Source organism: Stegostoma tigrinum, chromosome 26 (assembly GCF_030684315.1).
Source record: "Stegostoma tigrinum isolate sSteTig4 chromosome 26, sSteTig4.hap1, whole genome shotgun sequence".
NCBI lineage: Eukaryota > Metazoa > Chordata > Chondrichthyes > Orectolobiformes > Stegostomatidae > Stegostoma > Stegostoma tigrinum.
This window is the reverse complement of record NC_081379.1, coordinates 45,307,616-45,329,621: the sequence shown is the minus strand read 5'-3', so window position 1 is coordinate 45,329,621 and position 22,006 is coordinate 45,307,616. Positions and strand designations below refer to the sequence as shown.

The window sequence follows — 22,006 nt, the reverse complement described above, 5'->3', positions numbered from 1 at the left end:
AACAGCAGAATGATTGGGATAAAGATCCCTCGTGCTGGTATTATGTTTCTAACAGGCACAGCTTTGTGTTTCTCTGCTTTACTAGAATGTCAATCCTGCTCACAGCATGTGAGGATGCTAGCATACACTGCACCACCCAGACAAAAAGCTAACAATACTTGGACAAGATGAGTTCTAACGCTATTTTACTCATTGTTACTTTTAATAATCAAAGGGATTTATATATATGAGATATTTTTGTTGGTGCGGGTGTCTTATTAACTAAGGATAGAAATAATAATTGATTGTAGTCTTCATTTCCAAATACTTCCCTTTTCCCTGAACAGCTATGGAGCAGGCAGCAAGCAAATGATTTGCCAGCAGTAGTGGCAATCCAGACAGCATCCTCCACTGGCAGCCAATCGGGGGACATTGTGATTTTCTGTTAGCGCGCACCTCAAACAGATCAGCTGTGCTACTGTAGCTGCCGTTGAGTGGGTTTCAGTAAGAGCTGCTCAAGCCTTCCTGTCAAAAGGAATATTGGCTCTGTGTCTGGTGTTGGCGTGGACCTACCCACTCCCCCTTCAAGAACCAGCCCCCCAACCCGCCTTTCACACACACACATACACACACACACGACAGCTTGATCACTGCACTCTAATCAAATCACACCCATACACATTCTGGAGGAAGCAGGGGAAAAGGAAGAGTGCTGCAAGCTGCTGGCATCTGTCTTCGACATAGTACTGCAGTGATCCTGGCTTCCTCCCCCGGCAGGCACTGATGCTGCCGTGAAGGACAGGGAGGCACTCTTAACATTGTGTGTACACAAAACAGCCCGTCATGACAAGAAGCTGATTGCTGAAGCACGCAGGGGTAAGTGGAGCTCTCCTGTCTTTTGCTCAATACAGTCACTCTCTTGCTGAGCTCTCTTGTGGGTTTGCTATATTTTCAAATAAAGGATTTTTTTTTGGTCCATCTACTGCTCTGTGAAACTTGGCTTGCTGCCATCATTTCCCATAAATAATTTGCAGTAGAGTGTTAGAAAAAGTGTTGAATGGATTGGAAGTAAGGATGAAGGAAATTGATCTGGATATCAATACCATTCAAGGACCCTTGGACTGCAGTGCCATGCACTTATGAATAACAAAATATCACTCTAACAATTCTGAAATTTTTGGCGATGTTTTTTATAACCAATGGTTTCATTTACTAATCTAAAAAAATTTCAACAGTCTCAAGGGTGTTTCTCTTGTAGAAAAAATGTCTTTGACAAAATAATAAGAAATAAAAATATTAGCTTTCTGCTACATTTTACTGAATATTGTTGATAGCATTTCTAACCTGCAGAGTATGTCGGCTTCCCAATGCCATTTCAGATATGACAGACCGAAGGAAAAGAAGACCCCAGGGAAATGTATGCTATTTTGTACTGCCTGTGAGCGTCCAGTAGTCAGCTCCTGTTTCATTTATTATAATGATGTCATCTACAAGGTATCTGAATTGAGGTTCTTTTTTGCCTGCTTTCTTGTAAGATTCAATGTCAGAATTTCAATAGGTACATATTGAGTGTAGCTTGTACAGAAACAGGTCAAGTTCATCCCTTCAGTGGTTGGACAACCTACTGAGGCAGGGATCCAGATTGTGGTTCCAGTCACAGATGCTCTTGAAACACTGCCAGATCCCACCTGAAGGCTGAATAAGATGGTAACCATTTTAGGGATTAAAATCAAACTTCCCACTTTATATGAACCTATTTTCAGCATCTCTGCTTGCAAGAATTGTGCCTGCAATTGGAAAAGCAAGACAGCGTGTGACCGTTGCACGGGCACAACTGCTGTCAACAAGCAAGCTATGAAGGATGGAACAGGTTTTCCTAACATCTCTTCATGCTGTCCGAACTGTGTTCTGCTGCTAAAAAATGTTAACCTAAGACGTATTTGCTATTCACAGAGAATTTCTGAAATCAGGATTTGAAAGGGAATGCAAAGTAACAGGTATTCTATCTTGTGGGTCAATAGTTTACGCTGTGTCCCAATAATTAAGCTGTTTTTGCAAACATTTTGCATCTTGGATAACATGACTTCATGTCCTAGGTGTGTTTGATACTTTAGTCCATCACCCAGGCGGTTGATCAAATTTTATTCATGTTACTGTACTGCAAAGGGTGTGTTTCATGTCAACACAGCACTTCAATTATTGGGAAAAGGTGGAAAATGATGGTTTTAACCGTAAACGTGTTTTCTTGTGCTTTACTATGGATCCACCCTTGAAATGCCTGTCACAAAACAACTATGCTTCTGACATCTTTAGTCACAAAACTGTAAAAACAGGAGGCTCAGCATGGGGTGGATCAAATAGAGAAAATATTAAAATAAAAGACAGAATCGCCGATGAACATTTGCACAGGCATGCAATTAAAATCCAATGTCCCTCTTATAAAAGATGCATTTTTTTAAATGGTGAAAGCAGTAAAGCTCCCATTTAATTATCTGAGAAAGGTTGCTAAAGTGATTAGACCTTTCTGCATTAAAAAGGGCATGAAGGTGAGAAAGAAATTATAAGGACAAGTCTACATATATTTTGCTCATTTTTCTCCAATTAATTTTGAATGGAGGGCTTTGTTACTGTTCATGAGAATTCTCAGTTAAACATAATTCTTTGAGAATGAAAAGGGGTGTGAAATGATTCAGAATATGATAAAAAATTTATGCGGAAAGAACCAAGTAATCTGATAAAAAATGAAATGCGTTCAGTCCTGTTGTCACACAATGAACCAAGATGTCAAAGGTAGATGTTGGAAATCTGAAATAAAAACAGTAATTGCTGGAGAAACACAACTGGACTAGCAGCATCTGTAGACAGAGAAACAGAGTTAACATTTTGAGTCCAATATAACTCTTCTTTAGATCCCAACAAGAACACTGGATTCACTACACCAGCTAAGCGAGTGTTATTAATAGTGGCCACGACATTAACCCTACCAAGACAACTAAAATCCCCTGATGAAATTTATAACCAACAATTAAAACTGATATTTATATAGTAGTAAGATTCCTAATTGACCTCTGGCCTCCCATGCCCCACTGTCCTGGTCCTCCCTCCAGGTAAACAGTGTAATGGCAAAATTTTTGTAGAACATTTTCCAATTGCAAATCAAAACACCAGAAAGAATCCTGGCACAAGTGGCATGCCACAAATGTAGAGCAGTTAGGTTTTATTACCAGGCATGTAATCATTACCATTATGAAGTGGCATATTAATTCACATTGATCCTACAGCTCCTCCAGATCTAATTTTCACATATTGAAAACTCAGATTATAAATCTGTAAAAGGCTGTGGCTCAGCACATTCACTCTGAAGGAGCTGAGTATGAAAGCTGGGAGGGCTCTAGCATCAGCCCTAATATGTGCTAGTTTAGCCAATCTCAGCCAGTTTAGTAGCAGTTCTGATAAAACTGGCATTGCAGGTATAGAGTAAATTGATCAGAATTACATCAAGACTAAAAGGGTTAAATTATTAGGACAGATCGCACAAACTACGATTATATTCCCTGGAGTAAAGAAATGTAAGGATGATCTAAAATCTTTTCAGATGGCTAAAGGAGTTGATAGGGTAGATGGAAAGAAGCAGTCTCTTCTGCCATGGTGGTCCAGGACAAAAGGAAAGCTTAAATATGTGGAACTTTCTGCTTCAAAAATCTGTTGAGGCTCGTATCAATGTAAACATTACATCCAGATAAAGTTACAAAACATCAATTGTGAGTAGTGGAATGAGAAAACAGGCTTGATGGGGTGAATAGCCTATTCCAGTCACTATGGCCTTACTCATCCTGGGTTAGTGAAAGGAACACAGGCCAGAATGTGGTATTATGTCCAGGAAGTTTTGGATTTGGCTGTGATGCCCTTTACCTCATTCTGCAGTTGAATCGCCCCTTGAAATGTTATACAGGAAGATGGGGTCTTGCCCCAGTATAAAAGTCAGGGTTAGAGCTAGGACACCAACCATGTTATTGTCTTCTGCCTTTTATTGGCTTGATTTGAGTCTTCTTCCTACAATTAAGAGGAACTTGAGTCTGTGAGAGCTGCCTATCTTGAACTAGCAGCACCACCAGCTGCAGTGGCAACTATTGGGCATCCAGGGAATCACTTGAAAATGAAAAGACACAAGAATCCAGGCTATGAGAAGCCTACAGAGGGAGAATGGGGTCTTTGATCAAAGGACTAGGTTGGGAAGAGATTTTAAATATGGGTTTTGGGGATGAATACCTGGGCGGGAGGGGAGGGTCTGAAACAGAAGCAAGAAGCAAATCTCATTCTCATCCAGCATGGCCATAGCTGGCATCTTGGACACTTGGCATGAGCCTTCACTGCTGCAGGAAAATCCCAGTGTTCACAGGAGGAGGCCCTTTAGTGGCTATTAAATGACCACCTAAGGGCATCAACTGGCAAAAGGCAAACAGGTCACTGAATGCCTTCCCTGCCACAGGTGAAATACCAATGGGATGGCAGCAGAACCTCCCAAAAATGCTGGAATTTCATGGTTATTAGTAGTAGGGCGGATTTAATGATCATAAAACAGTAAGTGGTACAACATAATAGCAGCCAAAAATACATGCAGGGAACATGATGGAATATAGCAATGTCACCCAATATGTGTGGACGAAGATACTGGTCCATGCAGCACTGATTTTCAGGCTCATTATGCCCCATTATGCCTAATGCTTCTCCCATCATAAGTCAAATTTCTGCAGGTGTAGGCAAGTAATGATAAAAATCCCAAAGCCTTTTATTCATATATAAAGAGCAAGAGGGTAACTAGAGAAAGGATTGGCCCACTTAAGGACAAAGAAGGAAAGTTATGCACTGAGTCAGAGAAAATGGGTGACATTCTTAACGAGTACTTTGCATCGGTATTCACCAAGGAGAGGGACATGACGGATGTTGAGGTTAGGGATAGATGTTTGCTTAATCTAGGTCAAGCTGACATAAGGAAGGAGGAAGTGTTAGGTATCCTAAAAGACATTAAGGTGGACAAGTCCCCAGGTCCAGATGTGATCTATCCCAGGTTACTGAGGGAAGCGAGAGGAACTAGCCAGGACCCTAACAGATATCTTTGCAGTGTCCTTAGACACGGGTGAGGTCCCAGAGGACTGGAGACTTGCTAATGTTGTCCCCTTGTTTAAAAAGGGCAGCAAGGATAACCCAGGTAATTATCGACCGGTGAGCCTGACGTCAGTGGTAGGGAAGCTACTGGAGAAGATACTGAGGGATAGGATCTATTCCCATTTGGAAGAAAATGGGCTTATCAGTGATAGGCAACATGGTTTTGTACAGGGAAGGTCATGTCTTACCAACTTAATAGAATTCTTTGAGGACTGTCAGAAATTACAGCAGAATATAGATAGACTGGAGAGTTGGGCAGATAAATGGCAGATGGAGTTCAATCCGGGAAAATGCGAGGTGATGCATTTTGGAAGATCAAATTCAAGGGTGAACTATACAGTAAATGGAAAAGTCCTAGGGAAAATTGATGAACAGAGAGATCTGGGTGTTCAGGTCCATTGTTCCCTGAAGATGACAACGCAGGTCAATAGGGTGGTCAAAAAGGCATATGGCATGCTTTCCTTCATTGGGCAGGGTAGTGAGTACAAGAGTTGGCAGGTCCTGTTGCAGTTGTATAGGACTTTGGTTCGGCCACATTTGGAGTACTGTGTACAGTTCTGGTCGCCACATTACCAAAAGGATGTGGATGCTTTGGAGAGGGTGCAGAGGAGTTTCACCAGGATGTTGCCTGGTATGGAGGGTGCTAGCTATGAAGAGAGGTTGAATAGACTAGGATTATTTTCATTAGAAAGACGGAGATTGAGGGGGGACCTGATTGAGGTCTACAAAATCATGATGGGTATAGACAGGGTGGATAGCAAAAAGCTTTTTCCCAGAGTAGGGGACTCAATTACTAGGGGTCATGAGTTCAAAGTGAGATGAGGAAAGTTTAAGGGAGATATGCGTGGAAAGTTCTTTACACAGAGGGTGGTGGGCGCCTGGAACGTGTTGTTAGCCGAGGTGGCAGACGCAGACATGTTAGCGGCTTTTAAGATATATTTGGACAGGTACATGGATGGGCAGGGAGCAAATGGACACAGACCCTTAGAAAATAGATGACAGGTTAGACAGAAGATCTTGATCGGCGCAGGCTTGGAGGGCCAAAGGGCCTGTTCCTGTGCTGTAGGTTTCTTTGTTTCTTTGTTAATGAGCATATACAACTGTTTATGTCCCCTGGCAGGCAGGAAACTTGAGCACACTTCCAGCTAGAAGAATGCCCGCTACAAACTGGAACAGGCAAAGGGAAGACCTCCTGGTTTGTCTAGAGGCAGTCAGTATCCCATCATAGATTTTAATCTGAAACAGCAGGGCTGGAGAGTCATGTGCATCATTAATAAAGTCAAACTATTCATCTGTACGTAATCTGCTGTTGTTCTTGACTAATTGCCATAACTCACAAAGCTGATTGTCCCCTATGGTTTACATTCCTACCCTAATTCTACTGTAATCCTCCTGCCTTGATTGTTCACCTGGTCTCCTCTCCTGAGCCTCAATCCCCATCAATTGGCCTTCCGAGCCAATGTTGGATCCTGGTCCCTGAGTCAAGCCCTAGCTTAATCCATCACTCTTGACACCCTCATCCTGACACAAGAGATTGCCAATATTAATATCTTGGGGAATTCTTCTTGAGGGGTCAACTAAATGTTGCCCAAGGCCTAATATATGAAGAACTCTGGTACTCATCATTCAGGGATAAGTGCAGCTGAACTGCAACGTTATCAAATTTTTAGCATGCATTGTCTAAGCATTCATCAAAGAAATGCTTTTAGTGCAATATAGGAAAAGCAGCAATTGATATGTATCATCTGTTTCAAATGCACAGCAATATTTAGTTACAGCAAAAGTGCTCCAAAACACACATATATTCATTCCCATAAATGCATTTAAAAATACAATTTTTTTGCTAGAAGTAATTGTTTGTTAAACAATGAACATGCAATCAATGCCAAGAAATAAAAAGAGATATTGTGCAGAATCCTGTTCCCTCCTGTGGTGAATGTGGCAATGGGGAGCATGTAATCAGGTGGGAGGGTGGAGAGTGGGGATCCCAATTAATTGCTATCCCCTACTTGAGGCCAGGGTGGAAAGGCATGTGGGTGCCCTTCCCATCTGACCCTGTATCCAACTGAGCCTCATTAGCAGGCAATTAATTCCTGCTTTAAAGATTTCATCTCATTAGCACAAGTATTAACCCAGTGGTGGGAAGTCGGCTCAACATGCTGGTAGCATGACACACATAACCTGTTGTGATTGCTTGTAGGTTCCCAGAGGAGATCCCCTCGTTTAAAGGCACAAACTGCTATCAATCCTCTCCACGATCCCTGCCACCATCACATTTACCTATGGCATGGGAACCAATGACAATCCTTGATTGTACCTGCAGCTAACACAACCTTCCCCGTGCATGCCATTCATGAGAACCGCCAGCTTCTGACTGGCTGGATGACTCAGGGCACCTGATGTCTCTCTGGCTGGATGCCATTATCAAATCTCTTTGGGATATTATTGAGATTCAGTGGTAAGTGCACATCATTCTGAGCTCTGGTTCAATCTCCTAAACTGAACTGATTTAGCTGTTTTCAAGTAGAGTAATGAGATCAGCTCTTTTTACCCAGAATAATGACAAACAAAACAAGATTCTCAATTTTGATTACTATGAAGTGAGCTCTAAACATTACTTGATCATACTGCACTGAAGGGTCCGCTACCTTTGTATTAAAACTGTATTAATAGTAGGTAGGTGCCGGAATGACAGCTTATTCGAGCAATAGAGCAGAAATTTACCAATCAGCAGGCAGCCTGACACCAGGAGGATATTCTTCTCCTTGGAACAGGAATTCTCCCAGAATTTTATGGGCAGCAAACAATTAAGTAGTTGCCACTATTCCTGCCATCCCATTCAGAAGGTTGGTAGCACTGCAGTCTCAGTAGTGTCACCAGAAACAATGGCTACTTTGAAGGCAGCCTTCATCTAGTACAGAAAAACATCCTTTACCAAATTGAAGGGCGAAGCATTGGAGGGGAAGCCCCTGAGGGAAAACTGCTGGTGCTGCAAGCAAACAGCTTAGACTGTCACCATTAATCCTGTGATGGTGTAGTCCAATGTCAAGTATTTGAGGGCCTGAGCTGCTCCAAGTTATTCTTGAAGGCGATCTGGAAGTCAGCAGCTATCCAGTAGTCATGCCGAAGTTGCTTGGGTACAAGGATAGTCAAAGACACACAGTAGGGAATGCACTCGTATGACTAATTGATCCAATAAAAATGTATAAATTTGGTTTGGAATGTTTATTTTTTGGTGGCTTTTATTTTGAAATGTGATCAAATGAACAGTGTGATAGCCAGTGACAGGGGGAGATTTACAGTGTGGGATGTTTGGTCTGAGAGCCACTGGGATTGTCTTTACTGGTTTTGCAGTCAAGAGACATGATCGCAGATGACCTGACTAGAAGGGGACTGGTTTGATAATCTCAACCCTTCCTCCTTCGGTCCTCCTCGTCTTCATCCTCATGCTACTCTTCAGCTGGTTACTGTAGAAATAGTGTGCGCTGTGCCCTCGTGATAGCAAGGTGATGCAGCAATTAGCATATGACCATGAATCTTGCCACGTGTTCGGCCAAATTCTGCATGGCTTCTAGACATTGGTCTAGGGAATGGAATCATTATTTAATCATCCTAATAGTCTGAAAAATTCATTCTGTGTGGCAGCAAAACATTCATTATATGCGTTCTGATCATGTGTGTACAAGTTGTACAGCAGAGTCATGAACCATATAATCAAAAGAAGACACCTGTCATATCCCTAGTAGATTACGGTGGCTCAAATACAGAAGGCATAACGAATTATCACTGAATGAATACATCATGATTGTTGTCATGCTACCAGGCAATAACCTACCAGAGTATGGTCACGTATCAATTGGATATCAAGAGACTGGATCATTTTGCATTGCATTTCAGAGTGGACGTTATGACATCCACAATGCAACATGTGTGCAGTCATTGGCACTCTGCTCACGAGGAAAGCTGAAATCTTCACAAAGTCACGTGCAAACTCCATCTGTTTACTTCCGAAAGGGAGAAATTTATTCAGCTCTCTCAGAGCCGAAGAAACCTCCTTGTTACAATAAGCAAATATTGTCTGTCACTGTCTGAATGGAATTTAGTACATAAAAGATGTTTCTGATCCCATCCAAAGCTATTGCCAATGTAATCTGCTCCCTGCTCTGAGGGTGAAGTTATGGTTGCTTGAGGGGGCAGAATGTAATGGTGCAAGAGGTTCAGTGAAATCACCTTTACTGAAGTGGAGACATCTACTAACCTGCCCCTGCTGAATCCATGTAGAAGTTTTGTTCCCTTAGCACATTGGGCAGATATAAGAAGGTGAAAACAGAAGAACATGAAAAACAGGACCTAGCGTATAGCAACTGACTTTTCATGCATGCATTTTCATTCAGTAAGATTATGCTGACATTAGACTACCAGCTAATGGTATTGTTGGACAAGTCAAATCTCAGCGTGAAACCTGGTTTATGAGTTTTATCTTTGCTGTTTGGTGGTCATTCACTGACTGTATTCATATGGAATTCTTGTAACAAAAGATCACAAGTTTATAACACCAATGAAATGAATGAAATACAAAGCTATAAAAATTAAAGAAGACAGCAAAAAGAAAGATTCAACCTTTTTCCACAGAGTTGCTTAATCCCAGTGAATTATCATTCCTATCTTAATCCTTTGATTTCTTAAGCAAATATTGCTTTCTGGCCCTTCTCCTTGGCTGCTGAAACAGCTTAATACTTCTTTTCAGGCCTAATGGCCTGAAGGCATTTTCCAGCTCTGATGGTGTGGAGACTTCTATCAACTCCCACAGTTTGAGACTTCCATGTGTACAAAATCTGCCCTTCTGCTAGGATGACTTCCCTCCTTCGAAACTGAAGCTATAAGTGACCTCTGAGCATCATGATACAGCATCTGTTTCTGTATCATAAAACTCAACTTTGTAAACATTCAGTAACTAATCTCCCAGGTAGCTGCTGAAGTAATTAAACTTATGCAACATGCTTTCTTGGTAAAGCTACCTTTAGTCTACTATCAAAAATGACTTTCTGACCTCTGTTAAAACAAAATCCACCTCATGAAATTGAAAGCTAAATTTATTTTCCTCCATTTTTGAATTAAAGTTCCAAGTAATGGTAGCATACTCAGAATTGCATCTCATCTTCCCCAGCTAAAAAATTGAAAATGTATCTTTAAGAGGCATCTCTACTTAATATTAAAAATTTCTATTAGTAATTATATTTTATTTTGACATTAATAATACATTAAACACACAATAATTTTCAAAACATCAATTTTCTCCACAAGTCCATTTTAATCATTGCATTTGTTTTCTTGCATGTCTGCTCTTGACGTGCTGTTGACTCTATGACTCTATAAATGATACAAACTGTCCGCTGTAATCATGTCATTTTCAACAAGATGAATGTGTTTTAGATTGTATGGCTGTAACATTAAACACCAAGAAAACAGACTTAAATTCTTATCATGGAGTCTCTCCAAAATATAAATCTGGAGTTGTGTTCTGTATAAATAACAATCCTTATAATGTTGTTGGACTTGTGGATTTCAAAATTTCTCCATCTCAACTTCCTGCAACAGCACAGTACCAACACTGATGTTATTGGCATCCACCGGCAGTCTAAACTGCTTCTCATAATTATATACAGCCAAAACCAGTGTAGTAGTCAGAACAGCATTACATTGTCAAAAGCACTTTTGACATTCTTTTGCCCATTCAAATTTCTTTGCCTTTCTTCAGTGAACTGGTCAAAGCAGCCACTTCAGTACTAAAATTTGGAATTAATCTCCCATAAAATCACTCATGCTAACATACAGCAATATTTCACATTTTATTTTTAGCACGGGTAAATCCAAGCTATCCTTTATTTTCACTTCTCCAAATGCTTCTCAACCATATCCCACAGTTAGGCTGAAATAAATCACTTTCGTTTTGGCAAATTCATATTTAGCCAAATTTATTATGAACATTCAATGTAATTTATCAAACAGTTTGTCTAAGTTTAAACATAACTAATCTCAATATAGACAGCACAGATGCATAATCCTTCTATGACCTTGAAGGGTAACCATGGAAAAGTTGCTGCTATCTGGTGTTACAAGAATTGACATTTCATTGGTTCAATCAGTCAATGCAACTTGCCAATGCTGACAAGTTTTTGAGAAGATTTGTAGCTCAGATGGTGGATGAGTTTGCAGACTTGCTCACCGAGCCGATGTGTTTAAATGCAGACGTTTCATCATCCTGCTAGGTAACATCGTCAGTAGGCCTTTGGTGAAGCATTGGTATTTTGTCCCACTTGTTATTTATATGCCTCTGTTTGCTGGGGTGGTTGGTATCACTTCTGGTTCTGATGATGTTACCCAGCAGGGTGACGAAATGTCTGCAACCAAACACACCAGCTCGGCAAGAAAGTCTGCAAATTCATCCACAACCCGAGCTACAAATCTTCTCAAAAACTTTGAACAATACAGGCGGAAACACCGTTAAAGTGGCCTGCAGATGGGAGACAAATGCCATCCGTCTAAGCACAACCCATGAACAACTGCACTTCCTGCATGAGTACCTCAGAAAATAGGTACGACCACAGAGCTTAAAATATAAACCACCTATCAACAATCCACAGGCACAGGGAACAGCTACACAGAACATCTGCTGAATGATAAGGGCTATGATCAACGATGGCCACAACCATCTCCATAAACACGAGCAGTAAATTGCACAACAAAAAGCTTTGTACTCCAATGCATCGACCAAGAATGGACAACCACACTGGAATAAGTCCTCACCATACAACAGAAGACCAGAACAAAGAAAAGAATAGCCCTACAAGAAAAGCTATCCAAACTCACCCACAACAATGAAGTGGACAACACAGAAAGATGGATCGAGAACATCTCAGACTGACCACTTGCAGACACTGAGAAGACCATCCTAGTCCGTGGACGGAATTATAGCTACAGAGACACCAAAGCAACTGGCTTCCTGGCTGCACTGGAACCAACACTGAAGAGCAACGGACTCACGGAGGAAATGCAACAGATCATCAGACAGATGATAGCCCCGTCGCTGAGCAGAAAAGATGTGGAACACATTCAACACAGATGAGAAGGAAGTCCTGGATAGACACAAGAAAGACAGAAACATTCTAATTTTACTGGCGGACAAAGATGCATGACAGTAATCCTTAATAGAGCTCAATACACCAAGAAAGCCAATGCACTACTAGCAGATACCAACACCCACCAACAGATGGCGACAGACCCAAAACCACAGTCAGGGAACTGGATCACAACAGCCCAGAAGAAATTACACAGCTCAGGAAACACCAACAAGACAAACTACCGAAAACTACCAGAGGGATCCAACACACCTGGCTTCCATGGACTCTCCAAGGTACACAAGCCAGGGGTCCCCTTCAGATCCACTGTCTCACCACCAGGCACACCCTCCCTGGACTGACCTATCTCCTCCCTACCTCCCCACCTACACTCACCTTTACTGGCTCCATCCCCGCCTCTTTGACCGGTCTGTCTCCTTTCCACCTATCTTCTCCTCCATCCAACTCCCTATTTATTTCATAACCTCCTCCCCTTTCCCCATCTCTGAAGAAGGGCTAGGCCCGAAACGTTAGCTTTCCTGCTCCTGTGAAGCTGCTTGGCCTGCTGTGTTCATCCAGCTCTATACCTTGTTATCTCAGATTCTCCAGCATCTGCAGTTCCTACTGTCACATACCAACATACAGACTAGTCGAAGAACTACAACAAAAACTGAAATATTTAGTTGACAACACTACCCACTCCATCCACTCCTCCCAAGAATTCCTCAACATCATCAAGGACACCAAAGTAGAAGAGTACAAGGTAATAGTATCCTTTGATATTACAACACCATTTAAATCCATAAACAGCGACATAACCAAAGAGACAATTGCCAAACTGCTGGACAAATCATGAAGGCTGACACCTTATGACACCAATAGCCTAAACAAGGATAGCACCCTGAAACTACTGGATCTGTGCCTTGCAACCCACTTCACCTTCCATGGTCATATATTTAAACAAATCAACCGAACACAAATGGGATCCATAATATCAGAACTAATAGCAGAAGCAGATGCAAAGATTAGAATGGACATGGCTTCCCACAATACAACCCAAACTCTGGGTCCACTATGTAGATGCCACTTTCTTGATTATCAGTTGCACAAGATTAGAAAAAATCCACCAACATATAAACAACATCCTCACCAGAGTAAAATTCACAAAAGAAGACAAGAAAAACAACTGACTATCTTTCCTGGACGTAATGGTGGAACATAAGAACAGCAGGAAACTCCTGACTAGCATACACAGAAAGACAACACATCCAGGCCAGATACTTAATTATACCAGCAACCACCCCAACACCCATAAATGGAGCTGCATCAAGACATTATTCAAATGAGCCATACAACACACTGCAGCAATCCAGAACTGTGCAAAGCAGAACAGGAGCACTTATGCTGAGTTTTTAAAAGGAATGGATACCCAAAAAGTACAATCTGCTGTTACCACCATGTCAGACGACAACATGATGACACAATACAGCAAGACATACTAGTGACCCTACTGTACATCAGAGACATATCAGAGACAAGACCGCTCAGCTCCTAGGTATCAGGGTAGCCCATAAACCAACAACCACCCTGTGACAGCTAGACAAAGGTAAAAGACCCCTTACCCGCAACCAATAACACTAATGTAATATACAAAATACCCCATGCAAGGAGTGTGAGAAACATTACATAGGCCAAAATGGAAGAAAACTTACAATCAGGATATATGAATATATGAACACCAACTAACCAACAAGAAATTTGATGAATTCTCACTGGTCTCAATACACACCGACAAAGAAGGACATGAATTCGACTGGGGCATCACATCCACAACATTAGCCAAACATGCCAGGGAATTCCTGGAGGCCTGGCATTCCAACTGGGACTCCGTCAACAAACACATCGAGTTGGACCCGATATACAAATCACTTAAGAACAGAGCCAGAAGTGATACCAACCACTCCAGCAAACTGAGGCATATAAATAACAAATGGGATGGAACATCAATTCTTCACCGGAGGCGCATTGACGATGTTACCTAGCAGGGTAATGAAACATCTGCAATCAAACACACCGGCTTGGTGAACAAGTCTGCAACCTTTGCCAATGTTCTTTTAACATGTCAATTTTTATAACAAATTGCTCTTGGCCAATTTTCTCAATGCAATGTTCCAAACATGGCATTAGGTATGAATTATTTACAGTGCTATCTTTGCAATAACTGATACACAACCTTTTTGATACTTTTGGTTTCAGCACCATCACAATAGGTGAACTCCAGCTACCAAGACACTATTCAATTCTGTAATAATCCATCATGAATTTTCACTCTTCTTTTACTTGAACTGATTTTAGAGTTAAGACTGCGAAGATGTCGTTTTATGGATAACACATCCAGAAGATTAACATCATTCACAATAGTTTTTGAATCATTCTGATATTTCTTTTTCACTCCTTGTTTCTATTAACACTAAAATACATGTGCTCTGACTCTGACATTGAGCTAATCTCACCGATCTTGAACATTTTTTCAAATAGCATGGTGACTTCCCAACTGATATTCATTATTGCTTGTTAAATACCTTGTTAATAACTCAAGTCATGGGGTTCGATCTTAACAAACTTGCCATATAAACTAGACATCAGAAAACTAGACATGGAAGTCAGAATGGGTGCTTGGCAAGTTCAAACAACCACTTGCTCCAAAAGACCTCCATGTTGGACACTGGACACCAACATTTTGGGTGTGCTCCATGGGCACTGGCCACAAGCTCCCCACATCCACAGAGATCCACACAAGTGTCTATGAACCCTTATGATCACTTATTGTTCATTTCTGCACTTCAAAATAACACTTCAATATAGCAACCTCAGGTTGCTCCAACAGCCACCATTACAATGCTGCAACAAGGGAACATTGCACGCTTCCTTATTTGGGGCTGTTTTGCTGCTGGAATAAGACAGAAGTGGGTATTACAGAAGATGCAAGTGAGTAGCACAGCTGCTTTAATTGGTGCAGGCGTGGAGCTTTCTCAAGCAAATGAGGAGGCTGCATATTGGGCATGCAGAGTAGCTCCAGGGACTGGGATGGGTGAGGATGAGTGAGAAATATATTGCTGGCAATTGGGAGAGTGGTACAGTATGAACATTGACAGGAAATGAATCCAGTAGCAGAAATAGAGTGATTGCAAGGAATTGGAAACAGATGGTGGCACTTACAGTGACGGAGTGAAGAAGGACATTGACATTCTTCGTACAATCTGGGCATTCCTCCAGACAGCTGAGATTGGGAAGCAACTTCGGACCAAGCTGGCATGATTTGGTGCCATGGCCACCACTGATGATCGTGGGGGAAGCTGAAGTCCCACCTGATCACCACCCCGCTCAGCAGGAAGACCAGGACCATGCCCACAAAGCAGGGCACCAAATTCTCCTATCTGCCATGTCTGGGGCAATGTCAGGAACAATGCAGGGCAGATCTGCACTAACACTGCTTGTCCAGGGTTGCATCAGCTTTTTAAATATGGTGTCGATGCCAGATATGCCAGTTAGTTCTGGGATCTCAAGCGAGTGGTGAATTTTTCCAGGAATGATACTTGGTAATAAAGGGTGGAAATCAGATGTGAGACTCTGCAATTATAGCAGCAAATTTGGCAAGATACAGCAAGAAAACAGTTTGTGGTAAGAATCACTTTACCAAACCTGATGCAATTTACATCTAACCAAAAAAACACCTGTAAGATTCAGCCCTGAATCCTATTGACCTATTACAGGTTTCTCCCTGTGACAAGGGAATTCCTACATCTCAATTATTAGGATATTCCTTACGATAATGCTTTAACCATGGTCTTTAAAGTTTGATGCAATTTTTCCAATGTTTCTGGAGATTGTGGATGGTAGGTGGAAGATGTAAATCTTTTTATTCCAAACTATTGATTCTCCCACATGTAGCTGTTGTCTGCACGAAATAGCATGGACATCTGCCTGAAATGTTGCTTCTCAGAGCTTTGATACTTGTCACTCAACTAAATAAGATTTCAGGTTTACTGGAATACTATTTTACAATTCCTCCATTAGCATGATTTTCCTCACATTTTCAATTTTTTTTCCTCTTTGACTTCAGCGATTGAAACCACTAATATCTAAAATGTATTTTATTTTGCAAATTCTACAGATGCCTGAATATGTTTCTTTCTTATAATCCTAATGCCAAACAATGACCACCTTCAACAAGAGAAATCTAATCATTGCCCCTTCATTTTCATTGACGTTACGATCACTGAATCTCACAAAATCAAAATCTTGAGAATTACAATTGACCAGATACTGAACTGGACTAGCACTGTAAATACTGTGTGACCACAAAAGCAGGACAGAGGTTACGAGTTCTGATGTGGGTAATCCACTTCTTGTCTCCTCAATACCTGTCCAAGGTACAATCAGGAGTGTGGTGGAATACTCCCCATTTACCTGGATGAATGGAGCTCTAACGACATTCAAGAAGCTTGGGCACAATCCAAAACAAAGCAGGCTGCTTGACAACATACATCAACCATATTCAGCAGACACTCCCTTCGCTAGTAACACAGTGACAATAGTGAGTTTTGAGAAGATTTGTAGCTCAGGTTGAGGTTCTGGATGTGAGTTTGCTCGCTGAGCTGGAAGGTTAGTTTTCAAACGTTTCGTCACCATTCTAGGTAACATCATCAGTGAGCCTCCGACGAAGCGCTGGTGTTATGTCCCGCTTTCTATTTATCTGGTTAGGTTTCCTTGGGTTGGTGATGTCATTTCCTGCATTGGTGATGTCATTTCCTGTTCTTTTTCTCAGGGGATCGTAGATTGGCTCCAAATCAATATGTTGATGGAGTTCCGGTTGGAATGCCATGCTAGGAATTCTCGTGCGTGTCTCTGTTTGGATTGTCCTAGGATGGATGTGTTGTCCCAATCAAAGTGGTATCCTTCCTCATCTGTATGTAAGGATACGAGTGATAGTGGGTCATGTCGTTTTTGTGGCTAGTTGATGTTCATTGATGAACAGAATCACTTTGATTGGGACAACACATCCATCCTAGGACAAGCCAAACAGAGTCACGCACGAGAATTCCTAGAAGTATGGCATTCCAACCGGAACTCCATCAACAAGCACATTGATTTGGAGCCAATCTACCATCCCCTGAGAAAAAGAACAGGAAATGACATTACCAACACAGGAAGTGACATCACCAACCCAAGGAAACCTAACCAGATAAATAGAAAGCGGGACATAACACCAGCGCTTCGTCGGAGGCTCACTGATGATGTTACCTAGAATGGTGACGAAATGTCTGAAAACTAACCTTCCAGCTCAGCGAGCAAACTCACATCCAGAACAGTGACAATAGCATATACCATATATAAGATGCACTAAAGTAACTCACCACGACTCTTCTAACTGCATCTTTCAAAACTGTGACCTCTAGCACATTGAAGGATATAGGTAGCAGATGCATAAAAATACCATTTTCTGCAAGTTCCCCTTGAGATCACGCACTACCTTGACTTGAAATTATATGACTGGTCTTCCATAGTTGCTGGGTCAATGTCTTAGAACTTCATTCCAAATAATGCTGTTGGTTGTTCTTATACTCTAAGGAATGCAATAATTTAAGGAGGCAGCACAACATCACCTTCTCTAGGTCAGTTAGAGATGGACAATAAATGCTGACAGACCCAGGGAAATCCATATCCCATGAAAGAATAAAAAGTTATAAGACTTTCTTACCTCATACTCCAGTTACTTTGCATTGAAAGTTAACATATTGTTTGCCTTAATAACTGCTTGCTGAAATTGCACACTGACGTTCTATGACTCATGTGCATAACGTACAATCCTCTGAGTATCATCATTTCCCAGTCTTTCAAATGAAAAAAAAATTGATTTCCTATTTTTCTTCCAAAATTCATAATTCACGTTTCCCTACATTTTTCTTAAGAGGAGGTTTTATGATGCAGTGAGTGCTGTTGCTGCCTTTGAGTCAGAAGCTCTAAATTGGAATCCTTCTCCAGGACTTGAAGTCCACTGAAGGTGCACTCATTATGTAGTCAGACTGGTTTATTATGAATCTGCTAATCCTTTCGGTATGCCAATAGCACATGGTGAGGTGAGGGCAGTCCCCAGTCAGCCATGTTTCTTCCTTTGGTTGAATAATGGAACTACTTTTATTACCTTCCATCCAACAGCAGCTGTTTAAAATCCATGAAATTCAGGAAATTCAAATGAACACTGAATTAGGAGCAACAGTTGAGCATCAGTCCCCTCAGGTCTGCTCCATCATTTGCTATCTGATTGTGGATTCAATTCTACCTTCTGGTCCATCCTTATCTTATCAATCAAGAACGTATGTAGCCTTAAATACTCAATGACCCTCCCCCAACTGTTCTCTGTGGCAGAAAGTTTCACAAGACAACATCCCTTTGAAGAGAAAAAAAATTCTCCTCAACTCAGTCTTAAATGGGAGGCATCTTATTTTTAACCTTACTGTTGCACAACATTTTATGGTCCAAGGTGTGAAGTGGAGCATTGATCACACACGTGAGAAGCCTAAACTCAGCAGGTCCATTTGAAATTAGCGTTGGGTTCAAACAGACTCTATTTTTGCTGTTTCCAGAGCCTTGGAGGTTGCAAAATAGCAAGAAGGCACATTAGGCCACCCCCGCACAATGTGCATCTGCCACCTTGCACAATTACCAGAGGCAGCTTCACAATGGTGCTGGCGATATAACAACTGTGGTGTGAAGATTGTTTATGTGGTTCAAAAGGTTATCAATCTTGATTTTCATCTCGATATTATAATTTTTCCAGAAGGTGCCAGAACCATGACAGTATGCATAATTCGGCAGTTCACAGGACATGAATGCAGCATGAAGTCCCACTGACTTGATATTTATTTGCTGAAATGCAAAGAAAACAGTCATTCAAGAGTGCAGGCCAGCATTTCGTGGTGATTGTAGCAATGGAAAGTGCTCAGGATAAAAAACAGCCATTCCACTATAGATGAAGGAGCCTTCACCTTTATCTCCCTTCCCACTCTCATGTCACAGACATTGATTAGCCTTCCCATACACTTTGTTTGCTCGCCATTCCAAATTGTGCAGTAATCACAGATGCAGGTATTGAATTGTCTGGCTCCCATGCAATCGCAGATGGAGGTTCTGCTGTAGTGGGCATAGTTGCACCTGAAAATGGTCCCAATGCCTGAAAATTTTTAAAGTTCAGAAGATTCAGCCCAACTTTCCAGTTGGTTATTTCTAATCAGAAGATTGGAATTTTATTGAGAACACCTATGCTCGGTTCGCAATAAACAACTGCACCTCCCAGTCACGAACCATTTCAACTCCCCGTCCCATTCCTCAGACAACATGTCCATCCTGGGTCTCCTGCAGTGTCATAATGATGCCACATGTAGGATGCAGGAGCAGCAACTCATATTCCGCTTGGGAACCCTGCAGCCCAATGGTATCAATGTGGATTTCACAAGCTTCAAAATCTCCCCTACCCCCCACTGCATCCCAAAACCAGCCCAGTTAGTCCCCTCCCCCCACTGCATCACACAACCAGCCCAGCTCATCCCCTCCCCCCACTGCACCCCAAAACTACCCCAGCTCGTCCCCTCCTCCCTAGCCTGTTCTTCCTCTCACCTATCCCCTCCTCCCACCTCAAGCTGCACCTCCATTTCCTACCTACTAACCTCATCCCACCTACTAACAATCACCACGAAATGCTGGCCTGCACTCTTGAATGACTGTTTTCTTTGCATTTCAGCAAATAAATATCAAGTCAGTGGGACTTCATGCTGCATTCATGTCCTGTGAACTGCCGAATTATGCATACTGTCATGGTTCTGGCATCTTCTGGAAAAATTATAATATCGAGATGAAAATCAAGATTGATAACCTTTTGCACCACATAAACAGTCTTCACACCACAGTTGTTATATCGCCAGCACCATTGTGAAGCTGCCTCTGGTAACTGTGCAAGGTGGCAGATGCACATTGTGCGGGGGTGGCCTAATGTGCCTTCTTGCTATTTTGCAGCCTCCTTGACCTGTCCGTCCTCCCCAGACTGACCTATCCCCTCCCTACCTCCCCACCTATACTCTCCTCTCCACCTATCTTCTCCTCTATCCATCTTCGGTCTGCCTCCCCCTCTCTCCCTATTTATTTCAGAATCCTCTCCCCATCCCCCTTTTCTGATGAAGGGTCTAGGCCCGAAACGTCAGCTTTTGTGCTCCTGAGATGCTGCTTGGCCTGCTGTGTTCATCCAGCCCCACGCTTTGTTATCTCGGATTCTCCAGCATCCGCAGTTCCCATTATCTTTATTGAAGTCAAACTTGTTTTGAGAGAATTTTATAGTGTTGAGACATTTAAATTTTAACTGTCACATGAGTATCTTCACCACTGAAAAGATTGTATATTCTTATAAGAAGTTTTCTGTAGCTGAGATTGTGTCCTTAAAGCACCAAAGAGCTTACAATATCATGAATATACCTTCTTCAAAATAACTCAATTATAAATAATCTTGCATCACTTTGGAATGTATTAAATGCTTTAGAAATACAAGATCTTGTTTTATTGTTTATATGTGCAATATATTTTTAGGTCATAAATGTTTTTCACAAATTTCAACCATGATGGTACAGGCCATAAAAATACATTACCATCAAACCAAAATTCATAAAGAAAAGTGAAAGGTCCGAATTATTTCTTTTCAAAAAAATTACATTGACCACAGATGATTGTTACCACTCAACAGATTCAGCATAGTAGTTGGGGTATGGTTTCAGGAGCTAAACCCATAAATAGAAATATCACATGTAAAATACTAAATAAAACAGTCCTGTGATTGCAGTGGTTCTGTCAACATCCTGACTGAAATATGCATCACATCCCTGTAACATTATTGCTCTAAACTTAAGGAAAACTGACAGAACTGAGTGGGCAGCATGTCAAGAAAAGCAAGGCCAGAGTCTGCCTACTAAAGTATATTGTAATTGCCTTGTTCATGCTCGAAAAATTTTGCAAGAATGGTTTTCTGTACTAATTCATAAATTATATTGTTTTGGATATGATAGGGTTTCCATGCGTTTCTGCATTATTAGCATAAACAGTACTGTTATGTACAGAAAGCATTTGTAACAGCAGTATCAGTTTTTTTTCATTCATTCATGGGATGAAGGTATCATTGGTTAGGCCAACATTTATTGTCCTTCCCTAATTGCACAGAGGGCAGTAAAGAGTCCAGCACAATTTTGTAATCAGATCCTTTCTGCAATAAATAGAAGGCTAAGAGTGACCTAATGGGAGTCTTTAAAATTAAGAAAGGTTTTTCCACTTGTGAGGTGTCCAAAACACTGCTATAAATCTAAACATTCACTACTAAACATAGTAACAAATTCAGGACAGACTTATTTAACCAGAGAGTGACTGAAATCACATCCACATGGGCTGATTAGGTGAACAGCATAGATGTGTCTAAGGCAAATCTAAAAATTCACGAGACTGATAGATATGTTATCATGATATGATATGATATTCAGATAGGATCAGATGAACTATTGACAGAAAAGGATCAAAAGGACTGTACACACTATCATAAGTCTGATTTTCTTCCATTCTTTCATACAACACAGGCATCATTGGCAAGGCTGGCATTTGTTGCCTGTCCCTAAAATGTTGAAATGGTGGTTCTGAAAAGCCTGCTTCAA

The 22,006-nt window shown here is 41.3% G+C and overlaps 2 protein-coding genes across 3 annotated transcripts in view; one reads left to right on the top strand and one right to left on the bottom strand.

Annotated features, from left to right (window-relative positions):
- Nucleotides 1-22,006, bottom strand: part of rsph14 (radial spoke head 14 homolog) — a 631,180-nt gene that overhangs the window by 275,383 nt on the left and 333,791 nt on the right. The gene's annotated exons all lie outside the window — the stretch shown is intronic.
- The window catches only part of gnaz (guanine nucleotide binding protein (G protein), alpha z polypeptide), a 286,628-nt gene continuing 265,063 nt past the window's right edge, over nt 442-22,006 (top strand). The window contains exons 1-2 of one of the 2 annotated variants that reach the window (XM_048555902.2): nt 442-855; nt 7,346-7,603. The gene's annotated coding sequence lies outside the window, so the exon portion shown is untranslated. The remainder of the gene's footprint in view (nt 856-7,345; nt 7,604-22,006) is intronic. The other variant, XM_048555901.2, reaches the window with a different exon arrangement.